We start from the raw sequence: 12,377 nt of genomic DNA on the forward strand, positions 1-12,377 counted from the left end.
TATTTTTCTTTATTCGTTTTCTTTTTTTTTAAATTCTTTCTTTCGTTCTTTATTTTTTTTCTCTCTCCCTTTATGAACCTCTTTTATTCCCATTCTACCCCCTCACGATTTGGGATCTCTTCTGATTTGGTTAAAGCTTATTTTCCTGGAGTTGTTGCCACCCTTTTAGTATTTTACTTGCTCCTCCATAAACTCTGATCTGGATAAAATGACAAGACGGAAAAATTCACCACAAAAATAAGAACAAGAGGCAATACTGAAGGCTAGGGACCTAATCAATACAGACATTGGTAATATGTCAGATCTAGAGTTCAGAATGACAATTCTCAAGGTTCTAGCCTGGCTCGAAAAAGGCATGGAAGATATTAGACAAACCCTCTCAGGATATATAAAAGCCCTTTCCAGAGAAATAAAAGAACTAAAATCTAACCAAGTTGAAATAAAAAAAGCTATTAATGAGGTACAATCAAAAATGGAGGCTCTCACTCTTAGGATAAATGAGGCAGAAGAAAGAATTAGTGATATAGAAGACCAAATGACAGAGAATAAAGAAGCTGAGCAAAAGAGGGACAAACAGCTACTGGACCACGAGGGGAGAATTCGAGAGATAAGTGACACCATAAGACGAAACAACATTAGAATAATTGGGATTCCAGAAGAAGAAGAAAGAGAGAGGGGAGCAGAAGCTATACTGGAGAGAATTATTGGGGAGAATTTCCCCAATATGGCAAAGGGAATGAGCATCAAAATTCAGGAGGTTCAGAGAACGCCCCTCAAAATCAATAAGAATAGGCCCACACCCCGTCACCTGATAGTAAAATTTACAAGTCTCAGTGACAAAGAGAAAATCCTGAAAGCAGCCAGGGAAAAGAAGTCTGTAATATACAATGGTAAAAATATTAGATTGGCAGCTGACTTATCCACAGAGACCTGGCAGGCCAGAAAGAACTGGCATGATATTTTCAGAGCACTAACGAGAAAAACATGCAGCCAAGAATACTATATCCAGCTAGGCTATCATTGAAAATAGAAGGAGAGATTAAAAGCTTCCAGGACAAATAAAAACTGAAAGAATTTGCAAACACCAAACCAGCTCTACAGGAAATATTGAATGGGGTCCTCTAAGCAAAGAGAGAGCCTACAAGTGGTAGATCAGAAAGGAACATAGACCATATACAGTAACAGTCACCTTACAGGCAATACAATGGCACTAAATTCATATCTCTCAATAGTTACCCTGAATGTTAATGGGCTAAATGCCTCTGTCAAAAGACACAGGGTATCAGAATGGATAAAAAAAAAAAAAAACCCATCTATATGTTGCCTCCAAGAAACTCATTTTAAGCCTGAAGACACCTCCAGATTTAAAGTGAGGGGGTGGAAAAGAATTTACCATGCTAATGGACATCGGAAGAAAGCAGGAGTGGCAATCCTTATATCAGATCAATTAGATTTTAAGCCAAAGACTATAATAAGAGATGAGGAAGGACACTATATCATACTCAAAGTGTCTTCCCAACAAGAAGATCTAACAATTTTAAATATCTATGCCCCCCATGTGGGAGCAGCCAACTATATAAACCAATTAATAACCAAATCAAAGAAACACATAAACAACAATACAATAATAGTAGGGGATTTTAACACTCCCCTCACTGAAAGGGACAGATCATCCAAGCAAAAGATCAGCAAGGAAATAAAGGCCTTAAACGACACACTGGACCAGATGGACATCACAGATATATTCAGAACATTTCATCTCAAAGCAACAGAATACACATTCTTCTCTAGTGCACATGGAATATTCTCCAGAATAGATAACATCCTCGGTCCTAAATCAGGACTCAACCGGTATCAAAAGATTGGGATCATTCCCTGCATATTTTCAGACCACAATGCTCTAAAGCTAGAACTCAACCACAAAAGGAAGTTTGGAAGGAGCCCAAATACATGGAGACTAAACAGCATCCTTCTAAAGAATGAATGGGTCAACCGGGAAATTAAAGAAGAATTGAAAAAAATCATGGAAACAAATGATAATGAAAATATAACGGTTCAAAATCTGTGGGACACAACAAAGGCAGTCCTGAGAGGAAAATATAGAGCAGTACAAGCCTTTCTCAAGAAACAAGAAAGGTCTCAAATACACAACCTAATCCTACACCTAAAGGAGCTGGAGAAAGAACAAGAAAGAAACCTAAGCCCGGCAGGAGAAGAGAAATCATAAAGATCAGAGCAGAAATCCATGAATAGAAACCAAAAAAACAATAGCACAATTCAACGAAACTAGGAGCTGGTTCTTTGAAAGAATTAATAAAATTGATAAACCCCGGCCCAACATATCAAAAAAAAAAAAAAGAAAAAGGACCCAAATAAATAAAATCATGAATGAAAGAGGAGAGATCACAACTAACACCAAAGAAATACAAACTATTATAAGAACAAATTATGAGCAACACTATGCCAACAAATTTGACAATCTGGAAGAAATGGATGCATTCCTAGAAACATATAAACTACCACAACTGAACCAGGAAGAAATAGAAAGCCTGAACAGACCCATAACCAGTAAGGAGATTCAAACAGTCATTAAAAATCTCCAAACAAACAAAAGCCCAAGGCCAGACGGCTTCCCGGGGGAATTCTACCAAACATTTAAAGAAGAACTAATTCCTATTCTCCTGAAACTGTTCCAAAAAATAGAAATGGAAGGAAAACTCCCATACTCATTTTATGAGGCCAGCATCACCTTGATCCCAAAACCAGACAAGGATCCCATCAAAAAAGAGAGCTATAGACCAATATCCTTGATGAACACAGATGCGAAAATACTCAACAAAATACTAGCCAATAGGATTCAACAGTACATTAAAAGGATTATTCACCACGACCACGTGGGATTTATTCCAGGGCTGCAAGGTTGGTTCAACATCCGCAAATCAGTCAGTGTGATACAACACATCAATAAAAGAAAGAACAAGAACCATATGATACTCTCAATAGATGCTGAAAAAGCATTTGACAAAGTACAGCATCCCTTGCTGATCAAAACTCTTCAAAGTGTAGGGATAGAGGGCACATACCTCAATATCATCAAAGCCATCTATGAAAAACCCACCGCAAATATCATTCTCAATGGAGAAAGACTGAAAGCTTTTCCTCTAAGGTCAGGAACACCGCAAGGATGTCCATTATCACCACTGCTATTCAACATAGTACTAGAGGTCCTAGCCTCAGCAATCAGACAACAGAAGGAAATTAAAGGGATCCAAATCGGCAAAGAAGAAATCAAATTATCACTCTTTGTAGATGATATGATCCTATATGTGGAAAACCCAAAAGACTCCACTCCAAAACTGCTAGAATTTATACAGGAATTCAGTAAAGTGTCAGGATATAAAATCAATGCACAGAAATCAGTTGCATTTCTCTACACCAACAACAAGACAGAAGAAAGAGAAATTAAGGAGTCAATCCCATTTACAATTGCACCCAAAACCATAAGATACCTAGGAATAAACCTAACCAACGAGGCACAGAATCTATACTCAGAAAACTATAAAATACTCATGAAAGAAATTGAGGAAGACACACAAAGAAATGGAAAAATGTTCCATGCTCCTGGATTGGAAGAATAAATATTGTGAAAATGTCTATGCTACCTAAAGCAATCTACACATTTAATGCAATTCCTATCAAAGTACCATCCATCTTTTTCAAAGAAATGGAACAAATAATTCTAAAATTTATATGGAACCAGAAAAGACCTCGAATAGCCAAAGGGATATTGAAAAGGAAAGCCAAAGTTGGTGGCATCACAATTCCGGATTTCAATCTCTATTACAAAGCTGTCATCATCAAGACAGCATGGTACTGGCACAAAAACAGACACATAGATCAATGGAACAGAATAGAGAGCCTAGAAATAGACCCTCAACTCTACAGTCAACTAATCTTTGACAAAGCAGGAAAGAATGTCCAATGGAAAAAAGACAGCCTCTTCAATAAATGGTGCTGGGAAAATTGGACAGCCACATGCAGAAAAATGAAATTGGACCATTTCCTTACACCACACACGAAAATAGACTAAAAATGGATGAAGGATCTCAATGTGCGAAAGGAATCCATCAAAATCGTTGAGGAGAACACAGGCAGCAACCTCTTCGACCTCAGCCACAGCAACATCTTCCTAGGAACAACGCCAAAGGCAAGGGAAGCAAGGGCAAAAATGAACTATTGGCATTTCATCAAGATCCAAAGCTTTTGCATAGCAAAGGAAACAGTTAACAAAATCAAAAGACAACTGACAGAATGGGAGAAGATATTTGCAAACGACATATCAGATAAAGGACTAGTGTCCAGAATTTATAAAGAACTTAGCAAACTCAACACCCAAAGAACAAATAATCCAATCAAGAAATGGGCAGAGGACATGAACAGACATTTCTGCAAAGAAGACATCCAGATGGCCAACAGACACATGAAAAAGTGCTCCATATCACTCGTCATCAGGGAAATACAAATCAAAACCACAATGAGATATCACCTCACACCAGTCAGAATGGCTAAAATAAACAAGTCAGGAAATGACAGATGCTGGCGAGGAAGCGAAGAAATGGGAACCCTTCTACACTGTTGGTGGGAATGCAAGCTGGTGCAGCCACTCTGGAAAACAGCATGGAGGTTCCTCAAAATGTTGAAAACAGAACTGCCCTATGACCCAGCAATTGCACTACTGGGTATTTACCCTAAAGACACAAACGTAGTGATCCAAAGGGGCACGTGCACCCGAATGTTTATAGCAGCAATGTCCACAATAGCCAAACTATGGAAAGAACCTAGATGTCCATCACCAGATGAATGGATCAAGAAGATGTGGTATATATACGCAATGGAATACTATGCAGCCATCAAAAGAAATGAAATCTTGCCATTTGCGACAACATGGATGGAACTAGAGCGTATCATGCTTAGCGAAATAAGTCAAGCAGAGAAAGACAACTATCATATGATCTCCCTGATATGAGGAAGTGGTGATGCAACATGGGCGCTTAAGTGGGTAGAAGAAGAATCAATGAAACAAGATGGAATTTGGAGGGAGACAAACCATAAGTGACTCTTAATCTCACAGAACAAACTGAGGGTTGCTAGGGGGAGGGTGGTTGGGAGAATGGGATGGGATTATGGACATTGGAGATGCTATGTGCTTTGGTGAGTGCTGTGAAGTGTGTAAAAATGGTGATTCACAGACCTGTACCCCTGGGGATAAAAATATATGTTTATAAAAAATTAAAAAGTAAAAAAAATCAGCATTGTGGAATATATCTTTCATAATATATTGGATGTATTCCATAATTACTAGACATATGGAGAATAAGAGAAATGTGATTCAAACCCAGAAAAAGGTAAGTAATAAATATTGAGTTGGAATTATCTGTAAGAATTTTGAAGTTGTTATTATAAGTAGCATGCAAAGGAAGATATGCTTGTAATGAATAACGAAACTGGAAATTGTAGTAGATAAATAGAAACCATTTAAAAGAACCAGATAGAAATTCTAGAACTAAACATCTTATCTGAAATAATTTTCTAGATGAGCTTAATAGAATATTTAAATATGACAGAAAAACTAGTCCATGAAGTTGGGATAGATCAATAGAAATTATATAATCTGAAGAGCAGAGAGAAAAACTAAGGGATGCTTCTGTGATTTGTGAGACCTGTATCAAGAGGTTGAATACATTTGATTGGTATATTGAAGAGAAAGAGAATTGGGACAGAAAGATATTAAACAAAAACTGAATTTCCAAATATCTTGAAAAACGTAAACTTACAGATCAAGAATCTTAGTGAGTCCCAAGGAAGAGTATACAAAGAATGAAAATGCAAAGGAAACCACAATAAGGCTCATTATAGACATACAAACTGCTGAAAAGTAAAGATAAAAAGAAAATCTGGAAAGAAGGTATAGAAAATCGCATACACAGAGGAATAGCAGTAAAGTGTGTTGTTAGAAACTGCAGTATGTCTAATTAGAAACTGCAGAGGCCAGGAGATAATAGCATATCTTTAATGTGCTGAAAGGAGAGAAGCCCAGTCCACCTAGATTTCTGTATCCAGCAAAAATACTCAAGGATAAAAGTAAATTAAACTTCAAAGGCTAAGAGAATATTTTCCAGCAAACCTGCATTTAATTAACACTCAAAGAATTTCTTCAGGTTGAAGGACAATGATACCTGATGGATATTTGGATTTTCAGACTGAAAAGAAATTGCAGGTAGGTGAGTTGAGTATAAAAAAGCCTGTTGGGGGCACCTGGGTGGCTCAGTGGGTTAAGCTGCTGCCTTCGGCTCAGGTCATGATCTCAGGGTCCTGGGATCGAGCCCCGCATCAGGCTCTCTGCTCAGCGGGGAGCCTGCTTCCTCCTCTCTCTCTGCCTGCCTCTCTGCCTACTTGTGATCTCTCTCTGTAAAATAAATAAATAAAATCTTTAAAAAAAAAAAAAAAAAAAGCCTGTTGGGGCAGTTAGGCGGCTCAGTCCATTAAGCATTTGCCTTGGTTTTGGCTTAGGAGTGTGAAATCTGAGCCTTCTGTCAAGCCACCCCCTCAGTGTGGTGTCTGCTTGAAATTCTCTCTCTTCCTTTCTTCCTCTCCCTTCCTCTCTCTTCTACTCCCTTTGCCTCTCCCTTTACCCCTTGCTCACCTGTGTTCGTGTGTGCACTCTTTCTCTCTCAAATAAATAAAATCTTAAAAAACAAACAAACCTGTTTTTCTCTTAATTCATAAGACTGTTTATAAGAAAACTATCACAATAATGGGATTTATTTTATACTTAGAGTTAATATATATGACAGGTCTACCACACAGGATAAGCAAGTGGTATTAATGGTATACAAATCTATGTGGTTTCACGATTCTTAAATTTTACATGAAGTGGAACAACATTAATTTTAATCCCTAAAAAATATTTTTTTTCTCTTATAAGGTTGGGATTTTATTTAACTAATTTGACTTTGCATTAGAAATGTCAGTATAAACTAATGTTAATTTCTATTAAAAAAAAAATGTATGCTCCTCTAAGCTACCGACTGAATAATCTAGAAACAACTCATAGCAAACATTCTTAGTACCCAGCTTATAATTCTAAATATTATTCCCTAGAAAATTGGGATTTAATTTTACTTTCTGGATTTAATTTTGCTATATTTTAAATTGTAGAAAATAATAATGTGGCCTCAGTATATGAGGTACACTAAATTTATTTCCAGTTCACCCTCCTCTTACTTCTCTGTTATCTGTGCTTTAGAATATGATAGACAATAGTACCATATGGCTATATAAACCTACTTAAAATCGAAGTTAAAGATGCAGTCCCTCAAGTACATTTAATCATATCTTAAGTGTTCAGTAGCCACATGGAACTAGTGACTGTTGCATAGTTCAATTAATATAACATTTCCAACACCACAGAGAGGTCTGTTGGATAGCTGACCTGGAAAAACCACTAAGTAAATGCAAAAGATACAGCTAAAATAAAGTTCTAAAAATAATCCCAAAACTCAGAAAGGGGATGGGAAAAAAGAAAACAAATGGGAAATTGTAGCCCTAATCAATAATTGTATTACATGTAAGAGACTAAAGATTTTCAGAATAAGACCCAATAATACGCTGTCTCTGAAGAAATTCACTTTAAAGAAAAAGTTGAAAGTCAATGAATATAAAAAAGAAAGGAAAAGTATACATTAGAAGACTTGCAGTAGCAGTATTTAATGTCAGAGACATAGAAAATGAAGTAATGTTGGATTAAGAAACATTTGAACATAATCTGGTCAATATATCAGGAAGATATAACAACCATAAGTTAGTTATGGTCCTAGAAATGAGATTCAAAATATGTGAAGTATTAAAATACCTTAAGGAAGAAATAGGCAACTGGATAGTAACAGTTGAAGATACTAACATTCCTCTTTTAGCAATTGATGTAACATCTTTCAGTCTGTTCTCAGGTACATGATATGAATATCTCTAGTCATCATTTGATCTAATTGCTCTTTATAGGATACTATATTCAGTGACTGCAGAACACATATTCTTTTCAAGAGCACTCAGCATGCTTACCAAGAGACTTGCTGGGCTAGAGTGTTAAGTCTGCATAAATATAAAATGATTGGAATAATACAAAGTGTGTTCTGAGACCACAGTGAATTTAAGTATCACAAGCTAGAAACTGCAAAATCTGAAATATTTGAAAATACACTTCTGAATTACACACAGCTCAAAGAAGTCATAAGGGAAACGAGGAAATATTTTAAAGCAGAAAATAAAAATAAAATAGAAAACTTGCAAATGTATCTGAAGGAGTTCTAAGAGGAATTTAACTGTAAATATTTATATTAGAAATATCTAAAATTAAGAGTCAGGTTCTCACTCTAGAAGAAACTAGAAAAAGGACAGGTTATATCCAAAGAACATGGAGGAAGGGAAATAATAAAGCAGAAATCAGTGAAACAGAAAAAAGACAAACAAGAGAAGTAACAAAACCAAAATTTGGTACTTACAAATGATTATTAAAAATAATAAACTCCTGGCTAGAGACATCAAGAAAATGAGGGACCCCAAATTAATCAAGAACGAAAGAAGAGTTTCACCGAAGATCCCATAGTTACTAGGGAATAATGAAGGAATATTACAATCAGCTTTATGCTATAAATTAAACAATTAAGATAAAAACGACAAACTTCTTAAATATGCTTACCAAACTGACCCAGTATAAAACAGAAATTCTTAGTGGCTATATTTCTGTTAAAGAAATCAAATTATTAAAAAACTTACCATAGAGAGCCACATGATTTCACTGGTGAATTCTATGAAACTGTTAAAGGAGAAAGAACACCAATCTCACAAAAAGTTTTTCACAAAACAGAGGTTGAAGAATCAATTTCTAACTTATGTGAGGAGGCCAGCAAAATATTGATGTGGATTAGAAAAAACTGTTACCAAAAAAAACCCACAAAATATTATCAAATTGCTTATAGTAATATATAAAAGGATCTATTATTTTTTATGATCAAGTGGGGTTTATCCCAGGCAACAGAAAGTTGGTTTCTTATTCTAAAATGGGACGATAATTCACTATATTAATAGAATAAAGAAGACTCATATGATGATATCAGTAGACATGGACACATCATTTGACAAAGTTAAATGCCCATATTTGATAAAAACCCAGAAGATTTCTTTCAATCTGATACATACAATCTATCAAAAACGTGAATCTCGTATTTAATGGTGAAATATTGTACCTAAAATCTGCTTACTCTTACCAATTTAGCATTGTATTAGATCTTAGTGTGATAAGATGAGGGGAAAAAAAAGGCATACAGACTAGAAAGGTGTAAAACTATTTTAAATGGTTTGATTCTCTTATCTCAAATTTGCCTTTTTAAATCACTTTCTGATTTCTGCATTAGACACTTGAAAATACAGTTTTGGTGTAATAAGTGTAGTTGATATCTCATTCTTAGAACTCTGAATCTTAATTTCTTTTTTCCCAGTATTGTCTACCCTCACAACTGTTTTCCTTCATAGCTTTCTATCTTATAAGATAACGTGAAATTTTCATTACTTTTCTGGAAAACCTGTGTTTTTTTTTTCTAAAGGATAAAATTAGTGCTCGTTAACATAGTACATCTGCCTATCTGCTTGCTACTTTGCAGTCACAGTTCTTATCACACACTTGCTTTGCTGTATAATGTGATCCTCCCAATGTCCTTCCATCCCTCTCCATAGTATGGTACTATCAGGTAATTTAGAGAACCATTTTATTTATTTTTAATTTTTAAAGATTTTTATTTATTTATTTATTTATTTGACAGAGCATAAGTAAGCAGAGTAGCAGGCAGAGGGAAAGGGAGAAGCTGGCTCCCTGCTGAGCAGGGAGCCTCATGTAGGGCTGGATCCCAGGACCTTGGGATCATGACCAGAGCCAAAGGCAGATGCTTAACCAACTGAGCCACCCAGGCACCCCTGGAGAACCATTTTAAATGCTCTAATAGTGTATTTGTCCTCTGTTACTGTGTGAGTCCTTGAGGGCAGGGACCATTCCTTTATTCATTCATATTTTTACTTTTATCATCTGGCATAATTGCCAATAAACAGCTGGTGTTAAAATATTTTGAATTAATAAGTGAATGGGTGATCATTTTCAACCTGAAGGAGTTTTATTTCATAAAAAAGTGTTTGATCTTGGGTAATTTTAAAATGGTTTAGTCTCAAAATATATAAAATATTTAACCTTTAATTAGTTTCCTTACTACTTACAAAGCCTTATTTTTTTCAAGACATGGAAGTAAAATGTTTTGTGCTAATATAAATTTTAGGATAATTAATGTTTGATATTAGCAACATCTTATGTTTTTATGGTAACTCATGATTATGTTATAAATATTTTCTTAAATTCTACAAGTGTTTATTAAGACATCACAATCTTGCAGTATGCTAATACAAAATTATTTTTACCTTATGTTCTATATAATTAGTTTAGAGTACCATATCAGAAGTAATCATGATTCTATGTGGTCTGAATGGTTTTATTTCTTAGATGAAAGGAGGAAGTTTCATGTTCACCTATGGAATGCCTCATGTGCAAATAATACAAAAACTCTCAGTATAGTATTGATATGTGATTTGTAAAGACCATATACCTTTTTTTTTTAAAGATTTTATTTATTTATTTGATAGACAAAGATCATAAGTAGGTAGAAAGGCAGGCAGAGAGAGAGAGAGGGGAAAGCAGGTTCCCTGCTGAGCAGAGAGCCTGATGTAAGCTCGATCCCAGGACCCTGGGGTCACAACCCAAGCCAAAGGCAGAGGCTTTAACCCTCTGAGCCACCCAGGCGCCCCTAAAGACCATATATCTTGATGGACAGTGTCAGATGTTAAGATAAACATTTATTAAGTTTCCTGTAATCTGTCATGGCAACAGTCAGTGGGAAGGATATTTTAAATAAGACATTTATAACTCTAAATATTGGGCTAATATTAACATTTTAAAATATTTCCATGTTTAAGGCATTTTCTGTTTTTTTTAACTTATTTTTTCATAAACTAGATGAATAATACAAATATGGAATCTATCTTAATCATTTTTGTGGTAAACACCTTGATGATTAGTGAATTTTTCCTAGGTGGCCATGAACTTTGTAGTTTCCCTGCAGTTCATTTTATGTATAATTAATTGACACATTCCTTAAACATCCTTTTCTTGCTACCACTTTTTGTTTTTCTCTATAGTGAACAGTTTTTGCATAGTGTTCTTTACATAAGCATTCAGTAAGTGGTAACTAGGTTATTAAATTTAGTTATTCTACTTTATGATAACTTTATTGCTATGCAAATGATACTAGGTTTTAGTCAGTAGTATATAGATTATTTCCTTAGAAATACTTTGAAATTCCATCTTCATTTTGTGGAATATTCATGGGAAGAAAAGGAAGCTTTTAAAGAGTTCATTTTTCTACAGCAATGTTTGTTAAGACCCACTGTGTTAAATATATTTACTATAACCACTGTTATTTGTTATGGAATATTTCATTTGGCATAATAGGGGTGGAGGTGGGGGCAAGATGAACTGAACCTTCCAAGACCTCAAACAAAGACTGTGTAGCATAGGTGTCTTGTTAAATAGCGTTCGATTATGCTGGGATCTGGAATGAGTAACCTAGCCTGAAAGTAAGAAAATATTGATTAGTTCTGGTACCAGCTATCTGATTGCGTGTTTTTGGCCAAGTCGCTTAACTTCTCTGGTCCTTAAGTTTTTTCATCTATTATGTGAGAGATCGAACTAACTTCTTTTAAATTTTCTCATGTTCTGATTATAGTGAAAATTCTTAACTTGATTCTCAAATTTTCTGAATCCAGTGAAGAACTTTTAAAATGGCAGGCAGAAAACTTAATACTATAGTTACAAACAAATACAGTTAATACAATACAAATGAAACATACAAGAATTGGCAGGATACAGGGTTTCTAGAGGTGAATAGAGCTCATTAGAAAGCCTTCTAGAAAAAATGTGGCAAACTTATGAAGTGGGATAATGAGTAAGTGGGAGGGCTTGAGGAATATATTGTTAGGATAAAATGGTTTGCATATGTGGAAGTCATTTATTTGAAGGAGACCGCAGGCATTCAATTGACTGAAGTAGTGACTTCCTGCTGAGGAATAATGGAAAATAAGGCTTTTGACACCATGAAGCTGAGAAAGGTGTCAATTAGTAAAGTGCCTGAAAGTCATACTAAGTTAAGCTTCTTGTGATGGGCAACCACTGCATGCTTTTGTGTATGGGATCCAAAGAATGAACTGTGCCTGAGAAAAATATT

The 12,377-nt window shown here is 35.3% G+C and overlaps 1 protein-coding gene across 5 annotated transcripts in view; it reads left to right on the forward strand.

Moving 5' to 3' along the window:
• TBC1D32 (TBC1 domain family member 32) overlaps positions 1 to 12,377 on the forward strand; it is a 248,840-nt gene that overhangs the window by 90,219 nt on the left and 146,244 nt on the right. The window lies entirely within an intron of this gene.

This window comes from Mustela lutreola, chromosome 6, assembly GCF_030435805.1.
Source record: "Mustela lutreola isolate mMusLut2 chromosome 6, mMusLut2.pri, whole genome shotgun sequence".
NCBI lineage: Eukaryota > Metazoa > Chordata > Mammalia > Carnivora > Mustelidae > Mustela > Mustela lutreola.